Consider the following 12822-nt stretch of genomic DNA (forward strand, 5'->3'; position numbering starts at 1 on the left):
CAACTAGTACAAGCTATCCTGACAAAAGGTGGTCTTCGCCTGCCAAAGGTTCTAGTGGTGACGCCACCGTGGGCTCCGCGGTGGCCTCCGGCCTGCCGTCCTGCTAGTCTTGGTCTTGTAGTACCGATATGGAAACCTTTGCCTGACGCCTCGGGACTCCTCGCCTGCGCTTGCCCCTTTAGCACCAAAGAGGCAACTGGTACTTTGCTCCCGCTGGCGCCCGCGTGGCCTTGGTCGTCATGGCTCACGTCACGCGGACCTCGTGAGGTGCCCCTTGCCTTGATATCTCCGCTCCTCGGGAGCCAGCCTAGTGAGCCCGCCCCAGGGGAGGTCTTGGTGTCGTCCCCCTCGCGAGGCTTGGCCCCTCGCGAGGGTCATGAGAGGTTGCTGACGAAGATGGGCGTACCAAGCCATTGGTTGAGCCACGCCCTGGGCGGCAGGCAGGCAGGTCTGGGTACCCCCGTTCCCAGGACGCCGACATTGGCCTTCTTGTCTTCTTGGTCGGTGGCTGGGAGCTCGAGGAGGGAGAGGCGTCCCTCCTCATCCCTTGTGCACTTGGTCGCCATGTTGAACATCTCCAGAGCTGTGCACAGATCCTCGTGTATGGCGAGCTCCTCCTTCATCTTGACATCACGGCCACCATCGGAGAATGCTGAGATGATGGCTTCGTCCGTCACCTTGGGTATCTTGAGGCGAAAGTTGTTGAAACGCTGGATCTACTTCTGCAGGGTTTCCCCTGGCTGCAGTTTGATGCACCGCAGGTCACCAGCGACAGGTGGGCGGTCACCAGAGCCTTGGAAGTTGGCGATGAAACGCTCACGCATCTCGCCACAGGAGGAGATCGATCGCGCGGGCAGGTTCAGGAGCGACGAGCGCGTGCCGCCTCGATGCTCTGCTCGTAGAGCTGCAAGAACTCTGCTGGGTCGGGGGTGCCGTCGTAGCGTGGAGGCAGGTCGAGCTTGAACTTGCGGGGCCATACAACGCTGCGCAGCTCGGGGGTGAAGGCGCGGCAGCCCGCCGTGGTCACTGGAGCCCGCTGCGGAGGCGGAGCCCGGTCCTGGTACCCTTGCACTGCCGCCGCAGGCGGCGCGCGGTCTTGACGTGGTGGTGCAGGGAGCACAGGAGCATCTTCTTGCAGCCGAGGGATTTCTTGGCAGCTTCCTTATTCGCGCGCGGGCGCCCTGCGCGGCGGGTCGCGCCACGGGGCCGCATGTCTTGGGGCAAGGGCATCGTCTTGATGTGGAGGTGCTCCGTGGGCTACGTCGCTCGCAGCTGGAGGTGGACAAGGGAGCGAGAGAGACGATGCTGGAGCTGGTAAGATCTACACCAACAGATTAGTATCCGTTGCCGTTGGTGGCGGTGGAAGGGTCTACAACAACACATATAATTGCGTTAGTAATCGATGTGCAGATGTGTTGCAAGATTGCAATCTACACCCCACCAACACTTCGTATACGTTGTTGATTACCCTACACAAACTAATTTTCAGTGCAGCACTTCCATGAATCTGCACATAACAAGAATAATTACTGGAATTTTATATATTATGAACAATAGTGCAAGGACCAGCAGTCCACTAAACGGAAAGATGTCATATATTTAATCAACTCGGTTGCATTACATGGAACACAATCTGAAAAAGATATTACATGATCTCCTATATATTAACCATGAAAATGACATTCTATAGCGTAAATGTAAAACTATCTTACAGTAGCCCCATTCTCCATCTTTCTGTCAACAACCTAGCCATGGACCATCTTCGTCTTCATCGCCCTTCCTGCTACTTAGCCTACCAAAACGTCATATATTTAGGTATGGACGGAGTAGATGACAAGCTTCACTATGAACTTCCTGTGGATGCCTTCTTTGACATTGCTATAGGATGAACCACCACCACCCTCCACATCATTCAGTACTAGAACTGACTCACAAAGCGCCACTGCAATAGATTAAATAAACAGAATGAAAAATCAACATGAGGAGATGGAAGCCGCATGTAAAACTGTCACAGCCCCAGATCAGCCCTTGCTTGATTTTTCTTGCCTCCATGCATCATGTTTAAATTCAAATGAAATTTGAATTGAGGAATTTTCAAAGCCTCAGAAACCTTTTAAAAATGATCAACATTAAAATCTTCTCAAAGAAGCCTAAGAAAATGTTCCTGTTAAACCTTGAAAAATATTGGCAAGAATTAAATTCAAACAAATATTTTTGGAAGGTTTAACATATTTATTTTGGGCCTTTGAATTAATCCAATAAATATTTGAATTGGATCTATATTTGTTATATAATAAATATATGTTCAATAATTCTGGAAATTGTTGTGTAGCTTTGGATAAGTCCATTTGGGTTACACAATTATTTTCATGAATTTTGAAAATGGTTTGGTCTTTGAACTGAATCAAAACATAATAGCAAAAATAGAAAACTGAAACAAAAGAAAAGGACAGAAAACCTACCCGCACTTACCTGGCGCTCACCTGGCAGCCCATCTGGCCGGCCCAGCCCACCAGGGGCAGGGAGGTCTTCTTCCTCCTGCCAGTCGGACGCATAGCGCGTGCCCGACGCGCGCACGGCCACCGCATGCGACCTCCAGCCTGCCTGGCTCCTCCCCGATGCACCTAGATGGCGCCACGACACCCCCTCGACGCCTGGACCTCTCCCTCGAGCTCATCCCCTCCTCTGTCTCCCTCACGCGAGTCCACCCGAACGCAGCCGTCGCCGCCGCTCGCCACCACCGCGGCCACCGCACTCCCCACGCCCTGCCGCAGTGCCAAATCGCTCTGCCACGACGCCTCGCTTCTTCAAGCCGAATAACACCACCCCGGACGGTCTACAGTGACGCCCCCGAGCTCGTCTTCCTCACCGGCATCTGAAGATCGCCGGCGTCGATTCGCCGTCTCCGACGCATCCCCGAGCCCACTGATCTGCTGGTTGACCTCCCTGTGAGCTCCCCTTCGGTTCTCCCCTAGTCCCGTATTCCCGCTCGTCCCCTAGCCAGCATGCCGCCTTGGCCGAAGCTTTTCCGCCGCCGGCCGTGTTGCCGCTGTCGAGCTAGTCACTGGAGCTCATGTCCGAGCACTCCATCGTGCTCATCACGCTCCCCGTAGCACATATCACCCCACCGCCGTCCTCCCCATGCACCACAATGCGATCCCGCGCGCAACCGAACTCCGGCTGCCGCCGCGAGGTTGTTTCCGGTGAGCTCCGGTCACCCCACGACCTCCCACCTGCTCCCCTGGATGCGGGCGACCAAGGGCTACACCCTGGTGCCCTCGGCACGTGCAGCCGACGCCCGTAGCGCGTTTCCGGCGTGCCTCCGCCGCGCTGGATGGTCGCCGGCGGACTAACCGCGGCCGTGCTGACGTGGCCAGGTTAATTAGGCATTAACCACCTCTTAATCAAACCCAAGAGTCACAGACAGCCGGGCCCCACCTCATAATTAACCACAGGGTTATTCCCTTAAGCTAATGCTTTGACCCCGCCACCTCAGCGTTGACCTGGGCCCCACTGTCAGGTTTGACTTGGACCAGCCCTTTGACCTGCTGACATCATGCTTACACATTGCTGACGCAGTTAATCGTTTTCTGGATTAAAAATAATCCAGGAAAGGCCAAAAATTGTTATAAACTTCTGAAAATCATAGAAAATAATCTATAACTCAGATTGAAAAGATTTATATGTGAAAAATGATCAAAAAATCCAATCTATCCATCTGTACCATTTTCATGCATGTTAGAACAATTTATGGCTGCTGTTTAGGACAAATCATGTAAATGGCATTTGAATTTCCACATATGAAGTTTGAATTTGAACCTAAGGTTCAAACCAACTCCAATTAATATGTTGCTAGTTGCATTAGCCCAAATCACAGCATATTGACATGTCATGATCATGCATCATATTGTGCATTGCATTGATCGTGTTTCTTCTCTGTTGCCGGTATTGTTCCCCCTCGGTAGACGTGGTTTCGACGATGAGTCCGTTGACACTAATGAAGACTCAATGCTATCTTCAGAAGTGCCAGGCAAGCAAAACCCCCTTGTCCATTCCGATACAAACTCACTCTCTCGCTCCTGCTCTCTTTTACTACATTAGGACAACAACGATTCATCTGTTACTTGCTGCGGTAGTTGAACCCCTTATCCTCTGCATGACCTGTCATTGCCACAGTAAATAGATGAAACCCACTAGCATGAGTAGGAGTTGTTTGAGCCCTGATGTGCCTACTCATTCATGCTTGATTGTCATGCCTGCTACTGCTTAGAGTTGAGTCAAGTCTGATTCATCGGGGATGAGTTGGAATGGTGATGAACATGTCCTACTGTGTGTGAGCTAAGTGTGTGAACACGATTTGGTAAAGGTAGCGGTGAGAGGCCATGTAGGAGTACATGGTGGGTTGTCTCATTGCAGCCGTCCTCAGGAACTGAGTTCTGTGTTTGTGATCCATGAACAGCTACTACCACACATTGGAATGCTTAAGTGCCCTCTCGACTTATTAATCAACCTGATCTCTGTCCAGGAGTTGCAACTAGTTTCTGGTGTTTGTAGGTAGTGTTAGTAGTCTACCAAGTGGTACCCGGTACAGGTGGGCTTGGGACAGACTAGGCACCGTGGCACGGTGTACCAAGCGTAGATCCATCCATCGAGGTGGGCTTTGGAACCCTGCACACATCGTTTGGGGCCATGAGCGACACCCCGGCCGGATCTCCTTGCGGATGGAACCCGAATAGGCGATAAACCTGGACGAGAGACTTGTGTGGTTAGTCAGGTCGTGGCCGACTCCCTCGCCAGGCTTCCGCTTGAAGGTTGCCGAGGTACACGACGTGTACATGGTGGTAAGTGGCGAGAGCATGTGTGAAGAAGTACACCCCTGCAGGGTTAATATGATCTATTCGAATAGCCGTGTCCGCGGTAAAGGACTTCTGGGTTGCCTATAACAGTTCATAGACAAGTGAAAGTGGATACTCTAAAATGCGCAAGATAAGCGTGAGTGCTATGGATGGCGTTCTCGTAGGGCGACGGGAGCGGATCCATAGTGGTGTATTGATATGGTGAATGTGTGGACTCGTGTGCGCCACCTCAAAAGAGTTACTTGCAGTCGTAGTTCAGGATAGCCACCGAGTCAAAGCTGGCTTGCTGCAGTTAAACTCCACCACCCCCTTTTTGATACTGATGCATATGTAGATAGTTCTGATGTAAGTCTTGCTGGGTACATTTGTACTCACGTTTGCCTATTTTATGTTTTGCAGAGAGACGTCAGTCTCGCTAGTAGTTCCGTGTGGACTTCGACGTTTAGCTTGTTACCTCAGCTACGATCTTGTGCCCTCGGCAGGATCTGGTAGATAGTCAGGCTTCTCAGCCTTTTTCATTTGTAGATGTCTGTACTCAGACATGTTAAGCTTCCGCATGTGCTTTGACTTGTATGCTCTGAATGTTGGGTCATGAGACCCATGTTTGTAATATCTGGCTCTTCGGAGCCTAATGAATAAATACTCTGAGTCGTAGAGTCTTGTTGTGATGCCATGTTGTATTTGCACATATCGAGCATATTGTGTGTATGATTGAAATGCTTGGTATGTGTGGGATCCGACAACCTAGTTGTTTATCCTTGGTAGCCTCTCTTATGGGGAAATGTAGTCTTGTGCTTCCATGAGCCATAGTAGTCCGCTACAGCCCGGTTCACCGGAGTCCTGCTAGCCCAGCACTACTGCTCCGGAACACTTGACTGGCCGGCATGTGATTCACTTCGTTCCTGTGTCTGTCCCTTCGGGGAAATGTCACGCGGTGACATCCGGAGTCCTGCCTAGCCTGCTACAGCCCGGGTTCACCGGAGTCCTGTTAGCCCAGTGCTACAGCCCGGATTCACACGCTGCTGACCGACATGCTCGATGTTGATTCATGTATGCCTGTCCCCGTAAGTTAGTGCCACTTTGGGTTCACGACTAGTCATGTCGGCCTGGGTTCTCTATCATATGGATGCTAGCGACACTATCATATACGTGAGCCAAAAGACGCAAATGGTCCCGGGCCATGGTAAGGCGACACCCGTGGGAATACCGTGCGTGAGGCCGCAAAGTGATATGAGGTGTTACCGGCTAGATCGATGTGACTTGGAATCGGGGTCCCGACAGCTTTGGTATCAGAGCCTGACTGCCTGTAGGATTACCAAGCCCAACTGGTCGAAGTTGAGTCTAGAAGTGCTTTAGTTATATAAGGGAATTGATTGTGGAAGGGAACGTAAGGCTCTTTTTACTCCTTTACCTTATGCCCTTCTGATCTGAGTCACCCTCTTCTCTTCTACGGGGATTAAGAACTAGGCTTCTCATCTTTCTATCAGGATCACGTGTTACTAATCCGTAGACTCATAGGATTGTTGGTTTAAGCCTCAGTTCAGTTCCTACTACTTCCGTATGTTGACCATTGATCCCGGAAGTTTATATTGTGATGTTGAGTGGTTATGCCACCATTGTGTAGGATGTCTCAAATCCTTTGAGCATTTACAGCCGTTATGCTGTCCGAGTCATCCCAGGCTTCTAAATAATCTGATGCATTTGCAAATCCCTTCTTTCCGTTCTCGATGTTCCTTTGGGCCAGATTAACCACACTAATCATTGAGTTGAGGTACTCTATTGCCTTGACATATATGTTGGAGTTATTATTATGACCCTAGGTGTCTTAGAGGATCACCTAGTAATCTGGCCATGTTCTGTATTTCTAGTGTGATGATTCTGGCCATTATTCCCGAAAGCATCCCGTGATGCCATTTAGTTAGTAGGCATTCTATTCCTGGGTTCTTGAACCCGAGATTCACCCTACTTACCTCGTGTTGATAGTGTTGCTCGTACCTTTAGGATATTAGTAACCTTTGCGATAGTCCTCAAGGTCCGTGGTATACCATTCTTCCAAATACCATGAACCATCCTTGGCAGAAGTTCCTTGTTGAACCAAAAGATCACAACCAGAGTGCTCTTGACGAGTTCTCCATTCTGCATTGTGAATCTGCCAGTCCTACCTTTCTGCATGGATTATCTGGAAGAAATATGTTGAACTTGTTTGACATACTAAATTTATGCATCCGCAACTCAGAAAACCATATGTTCCTTTGAGTTGTCTCTCTTTAGTTGTATTCTGACCTCTGTCTATCAATTGATAGTCAGGACTAGTTGTGCATCTGTGTTATCGATGCCTATTATTCTTGTGGTCCGTCAAGCCATTCTATTCCGGAATGACTAGGAGAAACAAACTCCAGTACCTCATCCATATCCAGGATTGGGCCAAGTAGTTGTATTCCGCAGATCAAAATGCCTAACCAGCTTTTGTTCTGTTCTACCTTTGAGTATTACCCCCTTTATGTCGAGAATATCGTAGGTATTGCACCACCTCCTATGAACTCTTGATATAGTGATACTTCTTGCCATCATCGTTCATTGCTCGGTCTCCATGTTATTGTAACCGGAATACAGACAAGTGAATCGTGGTGTGTGAAATCAATACTCCTAGAAACTCTGTTGCTCGGTAGTTGAAGGACAATAATTTCATCCTTAGCGTGTTGGTTACTGAATCACATCCTAAGGTTGATCGTGCTACCTAGTCCATTTTTCCAGGTGCACCCTTTGATCAATAGTTAGGATTGTATCAATCCCTTTCTTGTTGGTCACATCGTTTTACCCTGAAAAGCAAGATTGTTCTCGAGCTTAGTAACATATCGGTGGTTCGTGATTTTCCGAATATCCTCTCGGAAGTTTTACCAGGTAGTCACCTGACCGCTATGTTGAGCTCGCGATCAAGTTGGTTTTCCAATAAACCACTCTTTCTCCAGGGATCTGTGTTGGATACCCCTGAGCTAGTTGGTTAAGCCAAACAACAACTTGGAGAGTTGGAAGATAAAAGCTTGCCTGGCTTAGTTCATTTTAAGGGATATCTTTTTGTGAGTGTGTTGAAGAAAGATGATATCTTCATTGATTGATCATCGTGATCAATTGTTGGATCTATTGTCTTGTCCAAACTTTGATTTGATTGTGGGCTATCCTTAAATCAAATCAGAGCCAACGATATTCGTAATGTTGTCTTACTCATGGTGGTTTCCTCGAGCATACACCATTATATTCTTTGGGTCTGACCAATGCTATAACCTTGTCCACATAGTTGTGGAATTCCATCTCCATTGGAATTTTGATAAATTGTTGCTGAGCCCATCGGCAACATTCTTATCTTCTCCATGACTCGTGTTGAACATTAAGTTAGTGTTGGGAACTTGTGCTAGCATTTTCTTCGTGCTATCTCATGAAGGATATGTTTGGATGGAAGAAGTGACTTCCTCGGATTCACGTGCATTTGGTGCAAGTTGCCGCCGTGAGTCCAAGAAAGCTTTTTTTGTTTTCTTTGGAACCATCCCAAGTCAGTCATGCACGTGTGAAGTATGCTATGGTTTGATAGGCTCGCTACCTCCATTCTATATGTGTTCCTAGCACACCAAGCCACTGACTGATTTGTTCAAGGAGAAGAAGTTCCTTCTTAAGAGCATGCCTTATGCAAGGACTTCGATATCCTCGATGATGGTTCCCAATCAGAACCCGGTAGTGTTTTGTTGTAAGACTACTACGTGGTCATGCTTGTCTTGGACATCGTGTTCTCATGTATGTAGCAGAACCAGCTCGTGTTTTAGAGCTTGCTATCGTAGTTCATTCCCGAGAATCTCGCAACATCATCTCGTCGATTTGTGCTGCAAACTTTCTTTTCCAGACGTGCTGTCTGAAATATTTCGTTACCAACCGGATCTGAATCTCAGGTAGATATGATGGTTGGAACTTTTCCAAGATCCATGATGTGGGTCCCGACAAGGTTGATGTTGGCCGACACACCTAGCCGGAAGATCTATTATTGTAGTATCTTGATTAAGCCGTTTGGTCACTTCCCATGAGGATTTCATACCTTATTCCACAAGTTGTTCCTTATGGATTCTTGTGCTTCCGAAGTTCGACCTTTACTTGATGGCCGTGTTGATGTTTTAAGCATTGACCGTGGTACCTAGTACATCAAGGAGAACATTAGAAGCAGAGTGCTAAATGTCTCTTGGTCGATCATCCAGATTTGCTTCTTTGGCATTGCTAAGGAAAAATCTGAGAAAGTGTTATCTTCCTTTGCATCTACATCCTCCATCACCGTTCATCATGGTAGTATGATGTGTTGCCAGGATCCTCGGCACAGATGTTGGTAAAACCTTGATGAATATGGGAATGCTCAAGTTCTTGAAAGCACGCCCAGTCACCAAGTTATATCCTTGGTATCAACTGGAATGTGCATTCCATCTGCCGAGTTGTTCTATAACCATAGTTTCCTTTCCAAATTGAGTGTGCCATTCTTTTGAATTCCTTCAAACGCTCGTTTGTGAATTTCCTTAGGCTGGTATAGAGAGTTCCAATGATCTCTGTATCAAAAGTAATTCTTTTTGCCACTTAAGGGATAATTCCACGAGTCACCCCCTCTAAGATGTCTCGTTATGGTATCATGGCAAATCAACTCCTCGGTACGTTGACAACCGATCACCACCTCCTTAAGTGTGAAATTGTTGTCTACATAGTGAACCTTCGTCATCCGCTTCACTCCATCCCTTTGGATGTATGTTTTGTGTCTCAGCTCGAGAGATGTTTCTACGTCTCATTCCGTGAGTTGATCTTGTGATCATTAGGATGATCCATCCATGTAGACATGTCTCGCTCTTTGTCCTCATGTTGGATGAAGATCTCGAAAGCAAAGACGTCAAGATCGACTCTAGTTATCAAATCAACATCCTCGAGAAAGACATCTGGATCATGAAGTTTGTGTTAGCTTGTGTCCCTCTGTCTTCTTACCTCATGACTTCAATCTCGGGACGAGATTCTTGTTTAGTGGGGGTGAGCTGTCACAGCCCCAGATCAGCCCTTGCTTGATTTTTCTTGCCTCCATGCATCATGTTTAAATTCAAATGAAATTTGAATTGAGGAATTTTCAAAGCCTCAGAAACCTTTTAAAAATGATCAACGTTAAATCTTCTCAAAGAAGCCTAAGAAAATGTTCCTGTTAAACCTTGAAAAATATTGGCAAGAATAAAACTCAAACCAATATTTTTGGAAGGTTTAAAATATTTATTTTGGGCCTTTGAATTAATCCAATAAATATTTGAATTGGATCTATATTTTTTATATAATAAATATATGTTCAATAATTTTGGAAATTGTTGTGTAGCTTTGGATAAGTCCATTTGGGTTACACAATTATTTTCATGAATTTTGAAAATGGTTTGGTCTTTGAACTGAATAAAAACATAATAGCAAAAATAGAAAACTGAAACAAAAGAAAAGGACAGAAAACCTACCCGCACTTACCTGGCGCTCACCTGGCAGCCCATATGGCCGGCCCAGCCCACCAGGGGCAGGGAGGTCTTCTTCCTCCCGCCAGTCGGAGGCATAGCGCGTGCCCGATGTGCGCACGGCCACCGCATGCCACCTCCAGCCTGCCTGGCTCCTCCCCGATGCACCAAGATGGCGCCACGACACCCCCTCGACGCCTCGACCTCTTCCTCGAGCTCATCCCCTCCTCTGTCTCCCTCACGCGCGTCCACCCGAACGCAGCCGTCGCCGCCGCTCGCCACCACCGCGGCCACCGCACTCCCCACGCCCTGCCGCAGTGCCAAATCGCTCTGCCACGACGCCTCGCTTCTTCAAGCCGAATAACACCACCCCGGACAGTCTACAGTGACGCCCCCGAGCTCGTCTTCCTCACCGGCATCTAAAGATCGCCGGCGTCAATTCGCCGTCTCCGACGCATCCCCGAGCCCACTGATTTGCTGGTCGACCTCCCTGTGAGCTCCCCTTCGGTTCTCCCCTAGTCCCGTATTCCCGCTCGTCCCCTAGCAGCATGCCGCCTTGGCCGAAGCTTTTCCGCCGCCGGCCGTGTTCCCGCCGTCAAGCTAGTCACTGGAGCTCATGTCCGAGCACTCCATCGTGCTCATCACGCTCCCCGTAGCACATATCACCCCACCGCCGTCCTCCCCGTGCACCACAACGCGATCCCGCGCGCAACCGAACTCCGGCCGCCGCCGCGAGGTTGATTCCGGCGAGCTCCCGTCACCCCACGACCTCCCACCTGCTCCCCTATATGCGGGCGAGCAAGGGCTACGCCCTGGTGCCCTCGGCACGTGCAGCCGACGCCCGTAGCGCGTTTCCGGCGTGCCTCCGCTGCGCTGGATGGTCGCCGGCGGACTAACCCCGGCCGTGCTGACGTGGGCAGGTTAATTAGGCGTTAACCACCTCTTAATCAAACCCAAGAGTCACAGACAGCCGGGCCCCACCTCATAATTAACCACCTCTTAATCAAACCCAAGAGTCACAGACAGCCGGACCCCGCCTCCTCAGTGTTGACCTGGGCCCCACTGTGAGGTTTGACTTAGACCAGCCCTTTGACCTGTTGACGTCATGCTTACACATTGCTGACGCAGTTAATCGTTTTCTGGATTAAAAATAATCCAGGAAATTCCAGAAATTGTTATAAACTTCTAAAAATCATAGAAAATAATATATAACTCAGATTGAAAAGATTTATATATGAAAAATGATCAGAAAAATCCAATCTATCCATATTTACCATTTTCATGCATGTTAGAACAATTTATGGCTGCTGTTTAGGACAAATCATGTAAATGGCATTTGAATTTCCACATATGAAGTTTGAATTTGAACCTAAGGTTCAAACCAACTCCATTTAATATGTTGCTAGTTGCATTAGCCCAAATCACAGCATATTGACATGTCATGATCATGCATCATATTGTGCATTGCATTGATCGTGTTTCTTCTTTGTTTGCCGGTGTTGTTCCCCCTCGGTAGACGTGGTTTCGACGATGAGTCCGTTGACACTAATGAAGACTCAATGCTATCTTCAGAAGTGCCAGGCAAGCAAAAACCCCTTGTCCATTCCGATACAAACCCACTCTCTCGCTCCTGCTCTCTTTTACTGCATTAGGACAACAACGATTCATCTGTTACTTGCTTCGGTAGTTGAACCCCTTATCCTCTGAATGACCTGTCATTGCCACAGTAAATAGATGAAACCCACTAGCATGAGTAGGAGTTGTTTGAGCCCTGATATGCCTACTCATTCATGCTTGATTGTCATGCCTGCTACTGCTTAGAGTTGAGTCGAGTCTGATTCATCGGGGATGAGTTGGAATGGTGATGAACATGTCCTACTGTGTGTGAGCTAAGTGTGTGAACACGATTTGGTAAAGGTAGCGGTGAGAGGCCATGTAGGAGTACATGGTGGGTTGTCTCATTGCAGCCGTCCTCAGGAACTGAGTTCTGTGTTTGTGATCCATGAAACAGCTACTACCATGCATTGGAATGCTTAAGTGCCCCTCTCGACTTATTAATCAACCTGATCTCTGTCCAGGAGTTGCAACTAGTTTCTGGTGTTTGTAGGTAGTGTTAGTAGTCTACCAAGTGGTACCCGGTATAGGTGGGCTTGGGACAAACTAGGCACCGTGGCACGGTGTACCAAGCGTAGATCCATCCGTCGAAGTGGGCTTGGGAACCCTGCACACATCGTTTGGGGCCGTGAGCGACACCCCGGCCAGATCTCCTTGCGGATGGAACCCGAATAGGCGATAAACCTGGATGAGAGACTTGTGTGGTTAGTCAGGTCGTGGCCGACTCCCTCGCCAGGCTTCCGCTTGAAGGTTGCCGAGGTACACGACGTGTACATGGTGGTAAGTGGCGAGAGCGTGTGTGAAGAAGTACACCCCTGCAGGGTTAATATGATCTATTCGAATAGCCGTGTCCA

Source organism: Triticum aestivum, chromosome 4D (assembly GCF_018294505.1).
Source record: "Triticum aestivum cultivar Chinese Spring chromosome 4D, IWGSC CS RefSeq v2.1, whole genome shotgun sequence".
NCBI classification, from domain to species: domain Eukaryota; kingdom Viridiplantae; phylum Streptophyta; class Magnoliopsida; order Poales; family Poaceae; genus Triticum; species Triticum aestivum.